This window comes from Pectinophora gossypiella, unplaced genomic scaffold (genome assembly GCF_024362695.1).
Source record: "Pectinophora gossypiella unplaced genomic scaffold, ilPecGoss1.1 Pgos_42, whole genome shotgun sequence".
NCBI lineage: Eukaryota > Metazoa > Arthropoda > Insecta > Lepidoptera > Gelechiidae > Pectinophora > Pectinophora gossypiella.
In genome coordinates, this window is record NW_026063252.1 from 577,141 (window position 1) to 592,607 (window position 15,467).

At 38.5% G+C, this 15,467-nt stretch overlaps 1 protein-coding gene and 1 long non-coding RNA gene across 3 annotated transcripts in view; one reads left to right on the top strand and one right to left on the bottom strand.

Annotated features, from left to right (window-relative positions):
* LOC126381270 (uncharacterized) overlaps positions 1-15,467 on the bottom strand; it is a 321,493-nt gene that overhangs the window by 240,560 nt on the left and 65,466 nt on the right. The gene's annotated exons all lie outside the window — the stretch shown is intronic.
* LOC126381274 (uncharacterized) lies at positions 13,877-14,972 on the top strand. The gene is made up of 2 exons (XR_007568762.1): positions 13,877-13,958; positions 14,030-14,972. It is a non-coding gene; the product is annotated as an uncharacterized LOC126381274 (long non-coding RNA).

A 15,467-nucleotide genomic window follows, 5' to 3' on the forward strand; every position in this document is an offset into this window, starting at 1 on the left:
TGACTCTCATCCGATCGATGAAGAACCGTATGGAAGCAGTAATTAGAGCTCGGGGAGGGAATACAAGTTATTAAATAAACGTTTTTTAGTTTTTTTTTTTTTCATTTACGTGTGTTGTTTTATCCATTTCCTTTATACTCCATACGGAATAAAAATGACTCATTTAACAAAATACGAAACCTATGAAAAATTCATTTAAATTTAGAACATTAACATTAAGATTTGATAAGCTCATATTACTCACTATTAAACGACATTTAACATTTATTCCTAAATGTACACATTTTTCTGATAATCCTGACAAAACGTAAACTTGCAAGGTGTTTCGATTTTTTTGATGAGAAGTGTATTATAACAGTACATAATCCCATCCTACAGTCTCTGTTAAGTGGTGTTAATAATGTTATCTTCTCCGAATGATACTTACAATATAAGATGATGATAATATACCCTAACAATAAAAACAGAAAGAGTGTTAAGAGGGTACAGGCAAAAGATAGACTTATTATAGTAAGCAATTTCTTCCAAATTACTCTAATCTTATTATAATTCAAGCTTCCAATGTATGGGTGATGATTATTGGTACCAACCTAACCAACAAGAGAACACCACTTGGAGAGTCACCTAGTTAAGCACTAGTAGTGAACTGTCTGACTAGAGAATAGACAGACTATTTTTTTCCTTTTAGAGCTATCAAAATAGAGGATAGACAATGGACTTGATGTATCAACCCTATTAACATAAAAATCAACCACTAAGACTGTTGCAAAGCGCAAATATACCTATGTCTTAATTTAATACCTAGAGCTATCATTTAGCGGATGGACAGTGGACTTGATGGTACCAACTCAATGTACATAAAAGCTATCACTAGAAAGTTAGCCATTGCTAAGCGCTAATATACCTATTTTACATTTCCATACCTAGAGCTATCACTTAGAGGATAGACAATGGACTTGAAGGCACAATGCACATAAGAGCTACCATTAGGAAGGTCGCCATTGATAAGCGCTAATATACCTATTTGTCATTTCCATACCTAGAGCTATCACTTAGAGGATAGACAATAGACTTGAAGGTATCAATGCAATGAACATAAGAGCTACCACTAGGAAGGTCGCCATTCACAAGCGTTAACATACCTATTTCTCATTTCCATACTTAGAGCTATCATTTAGAGTATAGACAATGGACTTGATGGTATCAACCTAATTAACAAAAGATCTACCACCAGAAAGGTCGCCATTGCCAAGCGCTAATATACCTATTTATAATTTCCAAACCTAGAGTTATCACTTAGAGGATAGACAATGGACTTAAAGGTATCAACACAATGAATGTAAGAGCTACCACTAAGAAAGTCGCCATTGACAAGCGCTAACATACCTATTTTTCATTTCCATACTTAGAGCTATCACTTAGAGGATAAACAATGGACTTGATGGTATGAACCCTATTAACATAAGAGCTACCGCGATTAGGCTCGGCATTGGCAAGCGCTATAAACCTATTTCTCATTTCCATACCTAGAGCTATCACTTAGAGGATAGACAATGGACTTGATGGTATCAACTCAAATAACATAAAGCTACCACTACAAGTATCGCCTTTTGCTAAATGCTAGTAGATAGCTAGAACATAGACCAACTATTTTTTATACTTTTATTTCCATGTTTGATTTGTCACTTGAGGAATTGAAGATAAACGATTGAATTGTCGGGGCTAACCTACCCATGTTGAAACTCAAGATTAGACTAATGCTGAGAAACAATAGACTATTATGTCAAATTGATTATTATAAAATAATGAGAGTACAAATTCTGAAGAAATAACCGATACTTCAAAACCTAAAAGCCTCTGTTCTATTAATCAACCTCAACTGTGCTAGAAATCAAAGTATTAATAGTATGTAATGCCAGAGATTACTTCCAAAAGAGATAACTGTACACAGGACGGTTAAAGAACCATTAACTGCTATTAAATTCTTTCAACCAACATCATAAAATTCAAATAGCACATAAATAAGCTATACTTATAATAAATCTGTAGAGAGGTCAATTCTGTACATTAAATATATTTTCAAAATAACTATCAGGGGGTGATTAGTGATCGATACTGATGCCAAAAATGCAATCAGTAAAATTTTTGTCTGTCTGTCTGTATGTTCCTTATAGAAACAAAAACTACTGGACGGATTTTAATGAAACTCGGTACAATTATTCTTCATACTCCTGGGCAGGTTATAGTATACTTTTCATCACGCTACAATCAATAGGAGCAGAGTAGTGAAGGGAAATTTTGGGAAAACGGGAGAAGTTACTCCATTTTTTAAGCTTCCGTCGCGTGAGCAGCCTTAATGGTTAAAGTTACATAGAAATCATGTATGACGGAAATATCTAAATATATAAAAGGAGAAACTGACTGACTGAATGACTGACATATCAACGCACAGCCTTATAAGGTCAGGTTCGGGACGAGTGAAACAGCCGAGTATCATCTCAAGACTCCTTTATTAATGGAACCTATCTTAGTCATCATACATAACTTATAAATACATATACTACTACACTACATCTTCCCCGGATGGGGTAAATAAAATAAAATTACAGTTTTATTTTATTTTACTATACGTATCTGATTATAAATGGAAAATAAAGTCTTTATTCTAACATTTTCAAGTTTGTTGATTAAATAATGTTTATAACGCAACATACTACATGTTTACATACTAAATTTCAATACTTTAATTCGTCGTTAAATAAAAAAAAAACTTAAAGTACTTTGATTACATTGGTTACAATTTCATTACATTTTATTATTATCTTTATTTTACTTATAACTATTCTTAGTCTATAATTACATTTTGTATAGTTTAGTGCGATTTTTATGTACGATTTCTTCTTTACCATTTTTCAAAATTTTTACGTTACATCCTAAATCTTTGAGTACTAAAAATGGTCCCAAATATATTTTATCGATTTTATTGCCTGTTTCATTTTTTATAAGCAAATAATCGTTTTCTTTATACATTATTGGGTTTATGCTTTTATCATAACTCACCTTTCTTTTTTCCTTACTTTCGAGTAAATTTCTTCTAGCGTCGTTTTGTGCTACTTGCAGTCTGTATCTAAACTCTAGTGGATAGCTATCAAAGTTGTACAGTGGATCTATGCCGGAATCAAAGTTATTGGGAAGTTTGCACGACTTACCAAATACTAACTCATGAGGCGTATATTTTGTCTCTGTATGCACCGTGTTGTTGTGTGCGAAACACCAGTAGGGTAGCCAGCTACTCCATGTGCTTGGTTGATTTTCACAATATGTCCCTAAATACGCACCTAATGTTTTGTGTGTGTTTTCCAGTGCTCCAATCGACTCGTGGTGGTAAGCGGTAGACGTCAGCTGTTTAATTTGAAGTAGTTCACATACCTGGTTCATGGTGCTTGAAACAAATTCTGTCCCGCGATCGGTCGCGATTTCTCGCGGTATTCCGTATCGTAGAATAAAGTTTTGTACAAACGCCTTAGCAACTGATGTAGCATCTTTGTTGCGTAAGGGATACGCTTCTACGAACTTCGATAGTTCGCATTGTAACGTGAGCGCGTAGCAATGACCTGTGTCGTCTTTAGGTAGTGGACCTACTATATCCAAAAATATTTTTTCTAAAGCATTACTTGATGTGGTTGTAATTTCCATTGGCTGTTTTGTTTTTATACAATGTTTTTGTTTCTGACACTGATCGCACTTTGATACAAACTGACTAATGTCTCTATCCATACTAGGCCAATAATAAAACTTTTTTATATTATTAGACATTCGCCTAATACCCGCGTGGCCACTAGTGGGTAACAGGTGAAAGTCATTTAGTATGACTCGTTTATCATTTTCGCTATTAATTCTTTGCACACTTTTCAATATAAATATACGTGGACCGGTCCAGTGTGTGCTCGCCTTTATTTCATTAATTATTCCTGCTATAAATTCTTCATTATTTTTATCTTTTATAATACAAACTTCTTCTATGCTTAATTTCCTACATAAATATGATAAATCTCTCACCAGTACGCCTCGCGTGACTGATGATGGAGAAAATCTATTTAGGAAAATACTCGATTTGCTTGGCACATAGACAAAATAGTTTGATCTTTCTGTTATGATTTCTTTTCTTTCATACTTATGTAACTTGACCTTACTTATTAATCCTAACTCGACCAAATTTCTCGGCTTTTTAATTATCTCCACGACTCTTGGATGATCAGGCCTCGAGTGTTGGAAATGATTATCGGTCGGTAAATTTGGTTTAGTATCTAAACGCTTGCTTTCTTCCAATCTTTTCGCTTGTGCTCTCGTCATCACGTTCACTGCTTGTTCACTCATATGCTTTAAATCTTCGGAGCTTAATATTATTCTAGATAAAGCATCCGCTGCCGAATTCTTCGCGCCTTTTATGTACTCTATTTCGAAGTTGTAATCTACTAATTTTAATCTAAATTTAATCAATCTGCTTGTTGGGTCACGCATTCCGAATAAGTACACTAGGGGTCTGTGATCTGTTTGTATTTTAAACCGTCTGCCGTATAAATATGGTCGAAAATATTTTACGCTCCACACTATTGCAAGTAACTCTTTTTCGATAGTGGGGTAATTCTTTTCAGCCTTATTTAAACTACGACTTGCGTAAGCCACTGGTCTGCCATCCCTATTGCATAGTACAGCTCCTATAGCTATTCCAGATGCGTCCGTTTGTAATATAAATTCATTGTTTTCCGAAAAATCGGGATATTGTAGGACTGGTGATTTTGTGAGGGCTGACTTTAATTCCTGAAATGCCGATTCGCAGTCCTCTGTCCATAAAAATGTCGCGTTTCTTGTGCATAACCTATTAAGAGGATAAGCTATCTCTGCAAAATTTCTAATAAACTTCCTATAATAGTTTGCGAAGGCTACAAAGCGCTTCACTTCCTCCGTGCTCTGTGGTCTTGGGTAATTTTCTAATGCTCGTGTTTTTGCAGGATCAGGTGATACACCACTTTCGGATACCACGTGTCCTAGGAACAAGGTTTCTTTTTGTAAAAATTTGCACTTTACGGGGTTTAATTTTAAATTGACTTTCCGTAAGCGCGTCAAAACGTTCATCAAATTTTTATTGTGGTTTTCTAAATTACGCCCAAAAACACACAAATCGTCCAAATAAACTAAACATTGCTGATAATTTAAACCTGACATCGCGACTGTAATCATCCTCGAAAAAGCGCTAGGGCTGGTTTTTAGTCCCATAGCTAATCTTGTCATCTGATATTGGTTTTTGGATGTTGTAAATGCAGTATATGGGCGGCTGTTCTTATGTAGATTAATTTGATAGAAACCCTGATACAGATCAAGTGTTGTAAAATAAACAGAACCAGAAAGCGAATCTAAAATGTCTGTAATATTTGGCAAAGGAAACTTATCGTCTTGTATTTGATTATTTAATTTTCGGTAGTCTATAACAACACGCCATTTTTTTACTCCTGATGGATCTGGTTTCTTCGGTACTAGCAGTAGAGGACTTGACCATGAGCTCCTAGTTTCTTCTATTATTCCATCGTCTAGCATTCCCTTTATTTGCCTATCAATTTCCGCTTTTTGCGCTTGAGGAAGCCTATAAGGCTTAATATACACTGGAGAGCTCTGTGGTTTTAACTCTATCGTTTGTTCATATAAAGAAGTAGTTGTTAATTTGTCTCCGGGTAGAAAAAATACGTCGGGGAATTTTGCGCAAATATTTTCAATAGACTTTTGCTCTTCGTCATTCATACTATGTAATTGTAATTGTGACAATAACTGCTTGACCCTTTTAGCATTGATTTTCGGTTTATTAAATTGACATACATAGTAGTCGCTTAATTTAGTGGTGCTTAAGTTAAAATAATTTAATATTACGTCGCTATCTCTCGTATTCATTATCCTACATGGTATTTTTCCGTTTTTCGGCTTTCCTATAGTACTTGCTATGTACACTCCATTGCTTATTTCCTGTGAGTTTACAACGCAATCTTCTAAAATGTTTGTATCCAAATAATGAACTGTTTCACTACGGGCTGGTACAGTGAAATAAATAGATTTACTATCAAAATACTTAAGTTTAAATGACACCGATATTCCGCTCTTTGTGGTCAAGGTTATGGTATTTAACTCAAAATCCAAAATTGATTTGTATTTTTGAAGGAAATCTTGTCCCAAAATTCCATCAGTATTACAGGGTAGCTTTTCAAATACGTAAAATTTATGATCAAAAACAAATTCGTTTACGTTTAATTGTAAATATACATATCCTTCGGAATAAACAGTTCCACCAATGCCATTTATACGTATTCTTTCTTTATGGAATGGTATTTGTAAACTCATGACTCTATCATACTTGACGACAGAGATCGACGCCCCGGTGTCAACTAACCAATTACATTGTTTATGTTTTAATTGCATTGAAACTCGATTCATGCTATTGCATGCATTGACATATCTAGGCTCGAAAAAAATGGTTGAATGACTCGACAGGTGATTGAACGCGCTGTGACTCATCTGTGGTGGCGCGTGTTTCGGATGAAATCACGTGAACATTTCCATGTGTATAGGGACGCCGTTGGTTATACCTACCTCTTGACGTCGCTGCACGTGACCACCCTCTGGTGTTAGTCTGATGTGGTTGTGGGGTATATCTATAATTTTGATTACCTCTTGAATACCGTGGTCCTCTTGTGTAAGAACCGCGTTGTCCTCTGTAACTTCTACGGGGGATGAAGTTACCTCGACCTTGTCTTCGCATGCCCATAATGTCTGCCGAAGTTGGTGATGACATTTCTTCTTCTTGGGCTGCCTGTACCGCATCTTTTCTTTCTTTTCTTTTTTTTTTATTGCACTTTTAATTGTTACCGCACACGTTTTTGTATATATATTTTTACGCGCACTTCACTTTAATTTTCATCATTGTCATCAGGCCCTGTCGATGCCGATTGTACATTCAACTCTTCACTTACTAGACATTTTCGGTGTTCCTCTTCTTGAACGCAACAGCTAGCGCGCGCCTATCAACCCGTTTGTTGAAACACGAATTTATGTAGCGCAACAACAGAAACAAAATTACAGCTCCAATGAATCCAACAAAGACTATTATAGAGATGCTGATCTTGCCCATGTGTCCTAGTACCATGGTGTTGTGGACCTCCATTCTGTTTATGTATCCCACTTGAGTCGCAATCATTTGCTCCTCTTCTGCAGTAGGCTCCGGTTTTGATTGTGGTGTCCCCATTGTGGATGGAAAAAGTCTGCGTATTTCCGATGAAGAAAAAGAAACTCCTACAAAAGTCCGTCACTTCATACTTTTTCACTTTTATTCAATAATAAAAAAAAAAAAACTTGCGCAACTAACGCACCCATGCTCGAATTGCAGGGTCGCCATATAAGGATAGTAGTATTGAAACAACGGAGTCCGGTTAGATACTGATTTATTACAGCTAAGACTAAATACATGTACCTATGTTCTTATTACGTATACTTACTTACTTATGGATACTACAGAGCGATTTGTAATCGCGTGCTGTAATTATTGTGCCGATTCGACGATTTCGTAGGCCGTCGGCAAACCTTTTTATTGCGAACTTTTCGTTCAATGGACACAAAATACTATAATGATCTGTGTTTCCAATGGCCTGCGAAATTGTTAAATCTCTAAATGCTTCTGAAATTTCTTGTCCGAAATCTGATATGCTGCGCTCGTTCTGCCTAATAGTTTGCAATTTCGATTGAATTGCTGTCGCTGCCTTTAGGGATAGTAAATGTGTGCGCATAGCTGTAAGTAGATCATTGAAGGTTTCATATTTACTACCTGCTATTTTTAACTTTGCTGATTGAGAGAGACGCGTTTTTAAAACAAAGGAAATTAATTGTGAGACTTCCCCTGATGCTAAGGTGGAGCCATAGTATTCTATCCCATCAATTAACTCCTTGGTGTTCTGCTCTTTGTCAGTCATAACCGGCAATAGGCTAAGGGCAATTTTTAAATCGAATTTCGCTATGTTTGGTGAATGCTTGTCCTCACTATTACTACTTACACTTACCTTTGACTGTTGGTCTTCACTCTGCTCTGATTCTTCTTCTGCGCTTTGCTCAGTTTCCTCTTCCTCTGAGCGTCCTGAGCAGGAGCATAAAGCCTGCATGTCTGCATATAATTTTCTGAAATCTGTAGAATTTCTGTTAATTTCCTCCTTCTCTAATTCATCCTTAAACCGTAATACTTTTTGAATAGAATCTAGGTAACTATTAAACTGTTTAACCAATTCTTCTACACTTTCTATCTTTTTCTTTGCTGTTGCACTATTTCTACGCCTTTTAGGTCCAATTTTAATTAAATATTCTCTAATGGCACGTATGTCATCGTTAAGCTTTTTCAAATATTCGGCCATAAAAATCGCACATTAAACTGCCTTAGAATTAAACGTAACTAAATAACAAACCTTCCCATGTGAAATATATATATATATTTTTTTAGCTAGTAATTACTTATATATTTCTATTAAATATTTATCTCTATAAGCATATAGTATCTAAAATGCTAGGTAAATATATTTATATATATATTTTATATTGTCTTTTTATTTTAATAACGTCATTTCTCACTTTTTTTTTTATTCACTCATTGTACATACCGTTTTAACGCCGTTTATTTTCACTCACTTATCACTTTTCACAAACATGTTGCATCACGTTCACGCCGCAGACCGAAGAGTGGTAGATAATCGTTTGAAGACAGCTAACCGATCTTCTGCAGCCGTAGCATGCCAGCATCGACGCCGCGGTCGACTCTTTTGTTGAAACATTTCACGCAGTAACGCACTGTGACGATAATTCCGACCATCACAAAAATTAGTATGAAGGCCAGCATACACCACGAAATCAGTCCAATATGGGTTTCCACTTGGGTGTTGTATATAGTGTTCTGATACCCAATTTGTGAAGTTATTTGCGTCGGGGATGGAGGCGGTGGTGCTTTAGCGTTACACATTTTATAAGGTTATTTTTTTTTGAAGTTTTTGATGTTAAGAGTCCATAGTCGATTTATTTTTACTTATTTTTGTAATATTAAACGCGTCGCGAGCGGCTGATGCCAGACATGGCAGGGTCGCCATATAAGGTCAGGTTCGGGACGAGTGAAACAGCCGAGTATCATCTCAAGACTCCTTTATTAATGGAACCTATCTTAGTCATCATACATAACTTATAAATACATATACTACTACACTACAGCCTAAACGGCTAAACGTAGGCACTTGAAATTAGGAAGAGACGTAGCTTAGGTACCATAGAGGTGCACTAAGAAAGGAATACACGAAATTCCCACGGGAACAGGAATTAGCGGGAAAACCCTTTTGTATAAAAATTCTAAACCGCTTAAGTCCTTATCTCCCGAAATTACTTTATTCCGCGGGGCCTTTTGTAATGAAACCTGAGGCCTGAGCACTTGTATATTACAGCTAATTTCTAGTGGCATATGGTCAGACCAATTACTGTCATATAACACCTTAACATCCATTACCGATTGCTTCGCTGCCCCAGTCACTACACAGTGGTCTAGCCAGCTGGTAGAACCGTGAGCATCACTAACAAATGTGAAGGCACTAATCAGATTTTCTATATCTACGCACGACCATTGTTGTTCATTACAAAATTTTAACAGCTCAATTCCAAACAACCTATCAGGATGTGCATTAAAGTCCCCTAAAATAAATACTGAAGACACTTTAGTAATGTCAATTATAGCACTGATCTCTCTCAAACAGTTAGTGAATTCCACTAATTTATCATTACAATCGACAGGCATATAAACCGAGAATACTATAAAACTGCGATCACACGTAGATACTTTAATAGCCGCCAGGCGTACACTATTACACTCGATAACATCGACAGATTCAAAAGCACTTAGTCTCCACAACAGCGCCACGCCACCAAAAGGTCTGCCGCGTATCAAGCCGGTAGAAGTATCCATCTCCAATTTCCCAGTAGCACCAAAGGCGGAAGCGGAAGTTTTTTATCCGCTGCCTTGAACTTTGAATCTGGTAAAGGTAACGCCGTCCCTTTCTTGCCAACAAATCTATATTTATAATGCTTCCTTTTCACGGTTTTCTATTTATTTTTGTTTGTATTATCAGTCCAATCACCTTCGGCTTTAACCAGCTCAACAAAAGATTTGCGCACGGGCAAGTTATTAAAGATATTCGATGACTCATCACTGCACACCTGACGCTCCTTACGCGCGCTGTTGTATGCGTTAGAAACCGCAGTGCGCCTTACCGGTTTATCTATTTATGCGCTTCCGTAGGCTGACCGCTCGTTGTCGAACTCGCGGTCATGGCCTTCACGTGTCGCTGCTTCTGCCGAGGCGAGACAGATGTATTGTCGCTCGGGCATGAGCGCGAAGGTGACAGAGTTATACTATACCAATCAACCGGATGGTTATTAACTTTTGTTGTCAAGTTGTCTTCCTCAGTAGATAAATATGAAAAATGCGGCATTCCCATGGGTCCTCTGTCTATAATTATGCTTGCTCCTCTTCGTAAATTAATATTTGCGTTAAAGGAATGGTCCAATATGGTTTCATCTACATTATTTTGACCTTGAATTTTTTCTGATATTTTTAACAGCTGATCCCTTGTAGCGTGTGACGTTTTAATAATATTAATATCATTCTTAAGCAATCATTCTTAAGAATATCCTTTCAGAGCCTAGTTACATCAACATGGTCGAAAGTAACGGGTGGTAATTTATTTAAATCACAAGCAAACTATGTCCGATCGACGCTTCTTGACGTAGATACCTGGTAGATACCTGGATAAAATGCTAAGGCAGCGTGTTTTCTAATGGTGGTCTGGAGTGTCTCACCATTAACACTTTGCAATCGGCGTATAGATCGTCCATAGGGAAAAGAAATGGTCGGCCGGCCTTGCAGGCTCCACCCCAAGCAGTAACACAATAGTCAAGTAAAGATTACCAGAGTCCAAAGTATACCACTTTAATGGTATCTGCATCAGTACAGTGGCGTATTTTTTTTAAAAACGTATATTAACTTTCTAACTCGAGATACCAGTTGATTTATAATTATGGTTGTGCCAATCCAGACGTTCATCAATATAGACCCCAAGATATTTAATGCAAGTTTCTCTCGATAAGGACTGACAGTGGCAGGTAGTAGATTGGTTGGAACAAGTATGACCTTTTAGGTCTAATGAGGTAGCTGATTTAGACTTCTTGAGATTAAAAGTGATAAAATTGGTTTTTGACAGATTCAGCGTCAGTTGATTCTGGGATAGCCAAAGCATGACTATAGATAACGCGTACTCCGCCCGATCCCTAGTTGTTTTCCAATCAGGACTGCTAATAAAAATGGCAGTGTCATCAGCGTATGTATATGTCGGAGTTAGTTATGAATAAAGAAGAGAAATTGATCAAATTAGACACTATAATGAAGTTGCAACACTTCCATCATGAAGTTGCAACGCTCCGACGTCAGGTGGCGTACGAGCAGAGCGGAGTGAAGTCGGGAGTCACTACAGAGTCGTCGTGTCGAGCAGACGTGCACTGCCGTTCTAGTCGGGCAGTCTACCGCGAACCATCGTCATGAGCGGACGTGTCGAATAATTACGAGGAGTGCTATAGTCGCTCACCTATAACTTGTAGGGACGTCAAGAAAGTGTGATCGGAAAAGAGCACCTAGCAAGTACGTTCACATGTCCCGATGATTCGGTCCGAATATAGGAACCATGGGTGGTGGAGGGCAAGTAGAGGGCGAGTAGCCCCTTCGCGCTAACGTCCTTATGCGCGCTAGATTTCGAGAGACTGTGTAACCGTTACGAATACCGTGACGTTGCCGTGAGTGTGTACCTTATGCTGTGACTTTATTTAATCGTGATACAAAAACTATGTGGAAGTAAATAAAATGATTGTGATACTGATGACGGCCATTATTGTCTTCTAACGCCCACCCTCCATTCTGATGATGATGTTACGACCCGACACCGACCCCCACACTGCTACGACATCAGAAGCGGGATTAGTGAACTTGGATGAAGACAACGTGATGCGACGTTCACAACAAGACAATGCAAGTTTCGATTATCACTATCAGAAGAAGATTATGATGATTATCACATTCGTGTGACCACGTGATGAAGATGTAGTGTCATGCCTGAATTTGGAGATGGACCTGACTTTGAAGTGACCTGGACCTTGTTAATGATCGGCATCACTACATGCCGTGAGATATGATGGCGTGAACATCACAATATTTCCGTAATGTGTGCAGTCGTGTTAGGAAATTATGGTACCTCAACTTGGAAACTGTAATTACGGTGAGTCGTTTTCATACTGGAACCTTATTATTATTGACTTCATTGCTGGGTGAATTTTCGTTTCTAATAATGAGGAAATTGATTTAAAATTAACTTGGAAATTACTATTTCCGTTTGTTTAAAAAGAAAATTGACGAGAAATATTGTGTCAATCCGTGTCAATCATACCGCGTTTTCCAATCTGTTTTCATCATTGTCAAATCTTTGTATTTTGGTCTAAAAATATTTCGAATTGGTGTAGACACGCTTAACCCGCGTGATCAAAGTTGTATTTTCTCACTCCAATCAAAAAGAAATTAATCATGACATGATAATTGAGTCTCGTTAAAGAACGTGTTTTGTAATCTACCGTCATTCATCAAATGTTTCAATATTCAACATTCTTTATTGTAATCTTTTTAAACTGATTGAAAGAAAGTCATGTGAATACGATAATACAGTGAATTCTTTTGTTTCATGTCATAACTTGGTTCGGCAATTGGTGGATTGCAAGCAAGGATGAAAATGGCGCGGGCTGAACCGTAGCCGTGTAAAGTGACGACATCATGGCAGCACGTTGTATACCAGCCGGACTTGCTGCGCTGGTGCTGTTGAAGACCTAAACCATGTCACAAGACCAGTGGTTGATCTTTTATTGGAAATTCTTATAAGTCCTGGTGAGTCGTATCTGTTTTACCTGATTTGAAATATGGGAAGTTGTAATAAGATACAAACGAACATAGTGCAGAAAGTTCTCTTTTACTTTAGTTAAATTGGAAATTGTAATGAAGTGAAGTAAACATTGCGAAGTAAAATTATTTGGATCATGATTAAATGAAATAGGCTTAGAAAATGCCCGAAACAGAGTAAATCATTAGTGAGAAAATTGGAGCAAAACATTCTAAATGATGATCATACCGAATTGGTAATTGTGTAAATGCGGAAATATTTCTTCGAGGTGTTGGTCGCTACATCGTGACTTTATGACTTGTGTGTGTGTGAGAGAGAGCCAGGGTGCTCTGTCGTTTTGTGGTCGTGGACCATGGTGGCCATCTCGGGAGGGGATGTTGTGACTCATGACTGTTTTGTAGCGTAACCGCAGTTTGGGGAGGAATATTACAGCCTGTTGTGCTTTGCAGTAGATGTGTAATGTTGGTTGATTTAATTGAGCAATGAAAGCTATGATTGACCTGTTTCGGAGCAACTCTGATAGGAAGCTGCGCACTTGTAGTGTTCGGGGCTGCAGCCACTTTTGTGCTGCTCGTCTTAGAAACTACAGGTATGCGGTCGAGGCCTGGATGTCATGTTGACTTTGTATTTGGTCATGACATTGTACCTGAATCTAAGTCAAGTTGACCTCCGGTAGAATTAGTCGAACTGCGCAAATTAGAAATTAGTGATATAAAAGAAATTGTGTAACGCATTGACCACTATTCTACCAACTAAAATGTAAAGTTTGTGTGCTAGCTGTGTTGAGATATCGTCACTTGGTGTAAGTGGCATGAGCTGCTGTCGCTCGATTTAGGTGGCAGTGACGACTGTGTTGAGATATCGTCACTTGGTGTAAGTGGCATGAGTTGCTGTCGCTCGATATAGGTGGCAGTGACGACTGTGTTGGGATATCGTCACTTGGTGTAAGTGGCATGAGTTGCTGTCGCTCGATTTAGGTGGCAGCAACGACTGTGTTGAGATATCGTCACTTGGTGTAAGTGGCATGAGTTGCTGTCGCTCGATTTAGGTGGCAGCAACGACTGTGTTGAGATATCGTCACTTGGTGTAAGTGGCATGAGTTGCTACCGCTCGATTTAGGTGGTAGTGACGCCTGGTTGTGAGATATCGTCACTCAGTAGAGTGGCATGAGTTGCTACCGCTCGATTTAGGTGGTAGTGACGCCTGGTTTTGAGATATCGTCGCTCAGTAGAGTGGCATGAGTTACTATCGCTCGTTTAGGTGATAGTAACGACAGACGTGTAAAGAGTAATTGGATTTTCAAGTTTGGTTGTTTATAGTGTGTGAATACTGGTCAATGGTCCGTTTACCGTGTCGGAGTAGTTGATTTATCATGATGTAATGTGAACTCGTGTAGAGTCACGAGTAGAGCTCATGTAGAGTCACGAGTAGAGCTCATGTAGAGTCACGAGTAGAGCTCGTGTAGAGTCACGAGTAGAGCTCATGTAGAGTTACAAGTAGAGCTCATGTAGAGTCACAAGTAGATCTCATGTAGAGTCACAAGTAGAGCTCATGTAGAGTCTCATGTTAGGTCAGGAATGACCGAGCGAACTTGGATACTGTGCTGTGGTATGTTGTTTCAGATTCACACACGAGGACGTGTGTCGCGCAGGATGGCCGTGTCGGAGTTAGTTATGAATAAAGAAGAGAAATTGATCAAATTAGACACTATAATGAAGTTGCAACACTTCCATCATGAAGTTGCAACGCTCCGACGTCAGGTGGCGTACGAGCAGAGCGGAGTGAAGTCGGGAGTCACTACAGAGTCGTCGTGTCGAGCAGACGTGCACTGCCGTTCTAGTCGGGCAGTCTACCGCGAACCATCGTCATGAGCGGACGTGTCGAATAATTACGAGGAGTGCTATAGTCGCTCACCTATAACTTGTAGGGACGTCAAGAAAGTGTGATCGGAAAAGAGCACCTAGCAAGTACGTTCACATGTCCCGATGATTCGGTCCGAATATAGGAACCATGGGTGGTGGAGGGCAAGTAGAGGGCGAGTAGCCCCTTCGCGCTAACGTCCTTATGCGCGCTAGATTTCGAGAGACTGTGTAACCGTTACGAATACCGTGACGTTGCCGTGAGTGTGTACCTTATGCTGTGACTTTATTTAATCGTGATACAAAAACTATGTGGAAGTAAATAAAATGATTGTGATACTGATGACGGCCATTATTGTCTTCTAACGCCCACCCTCCATTCTGATGATGATGTTACGACCCGACACCGACCCACTTTTACGACATATATAATATACTGCAGTGAGGTAGCTGAAGCCTGCACATATCGTTTATATACAAGATAAAGAGTGTTGGCCCCAAAATTCTGCCTTGTGGTACTCCAAACAGCTGGTTATTTTCCTAGTCACTAGTCATT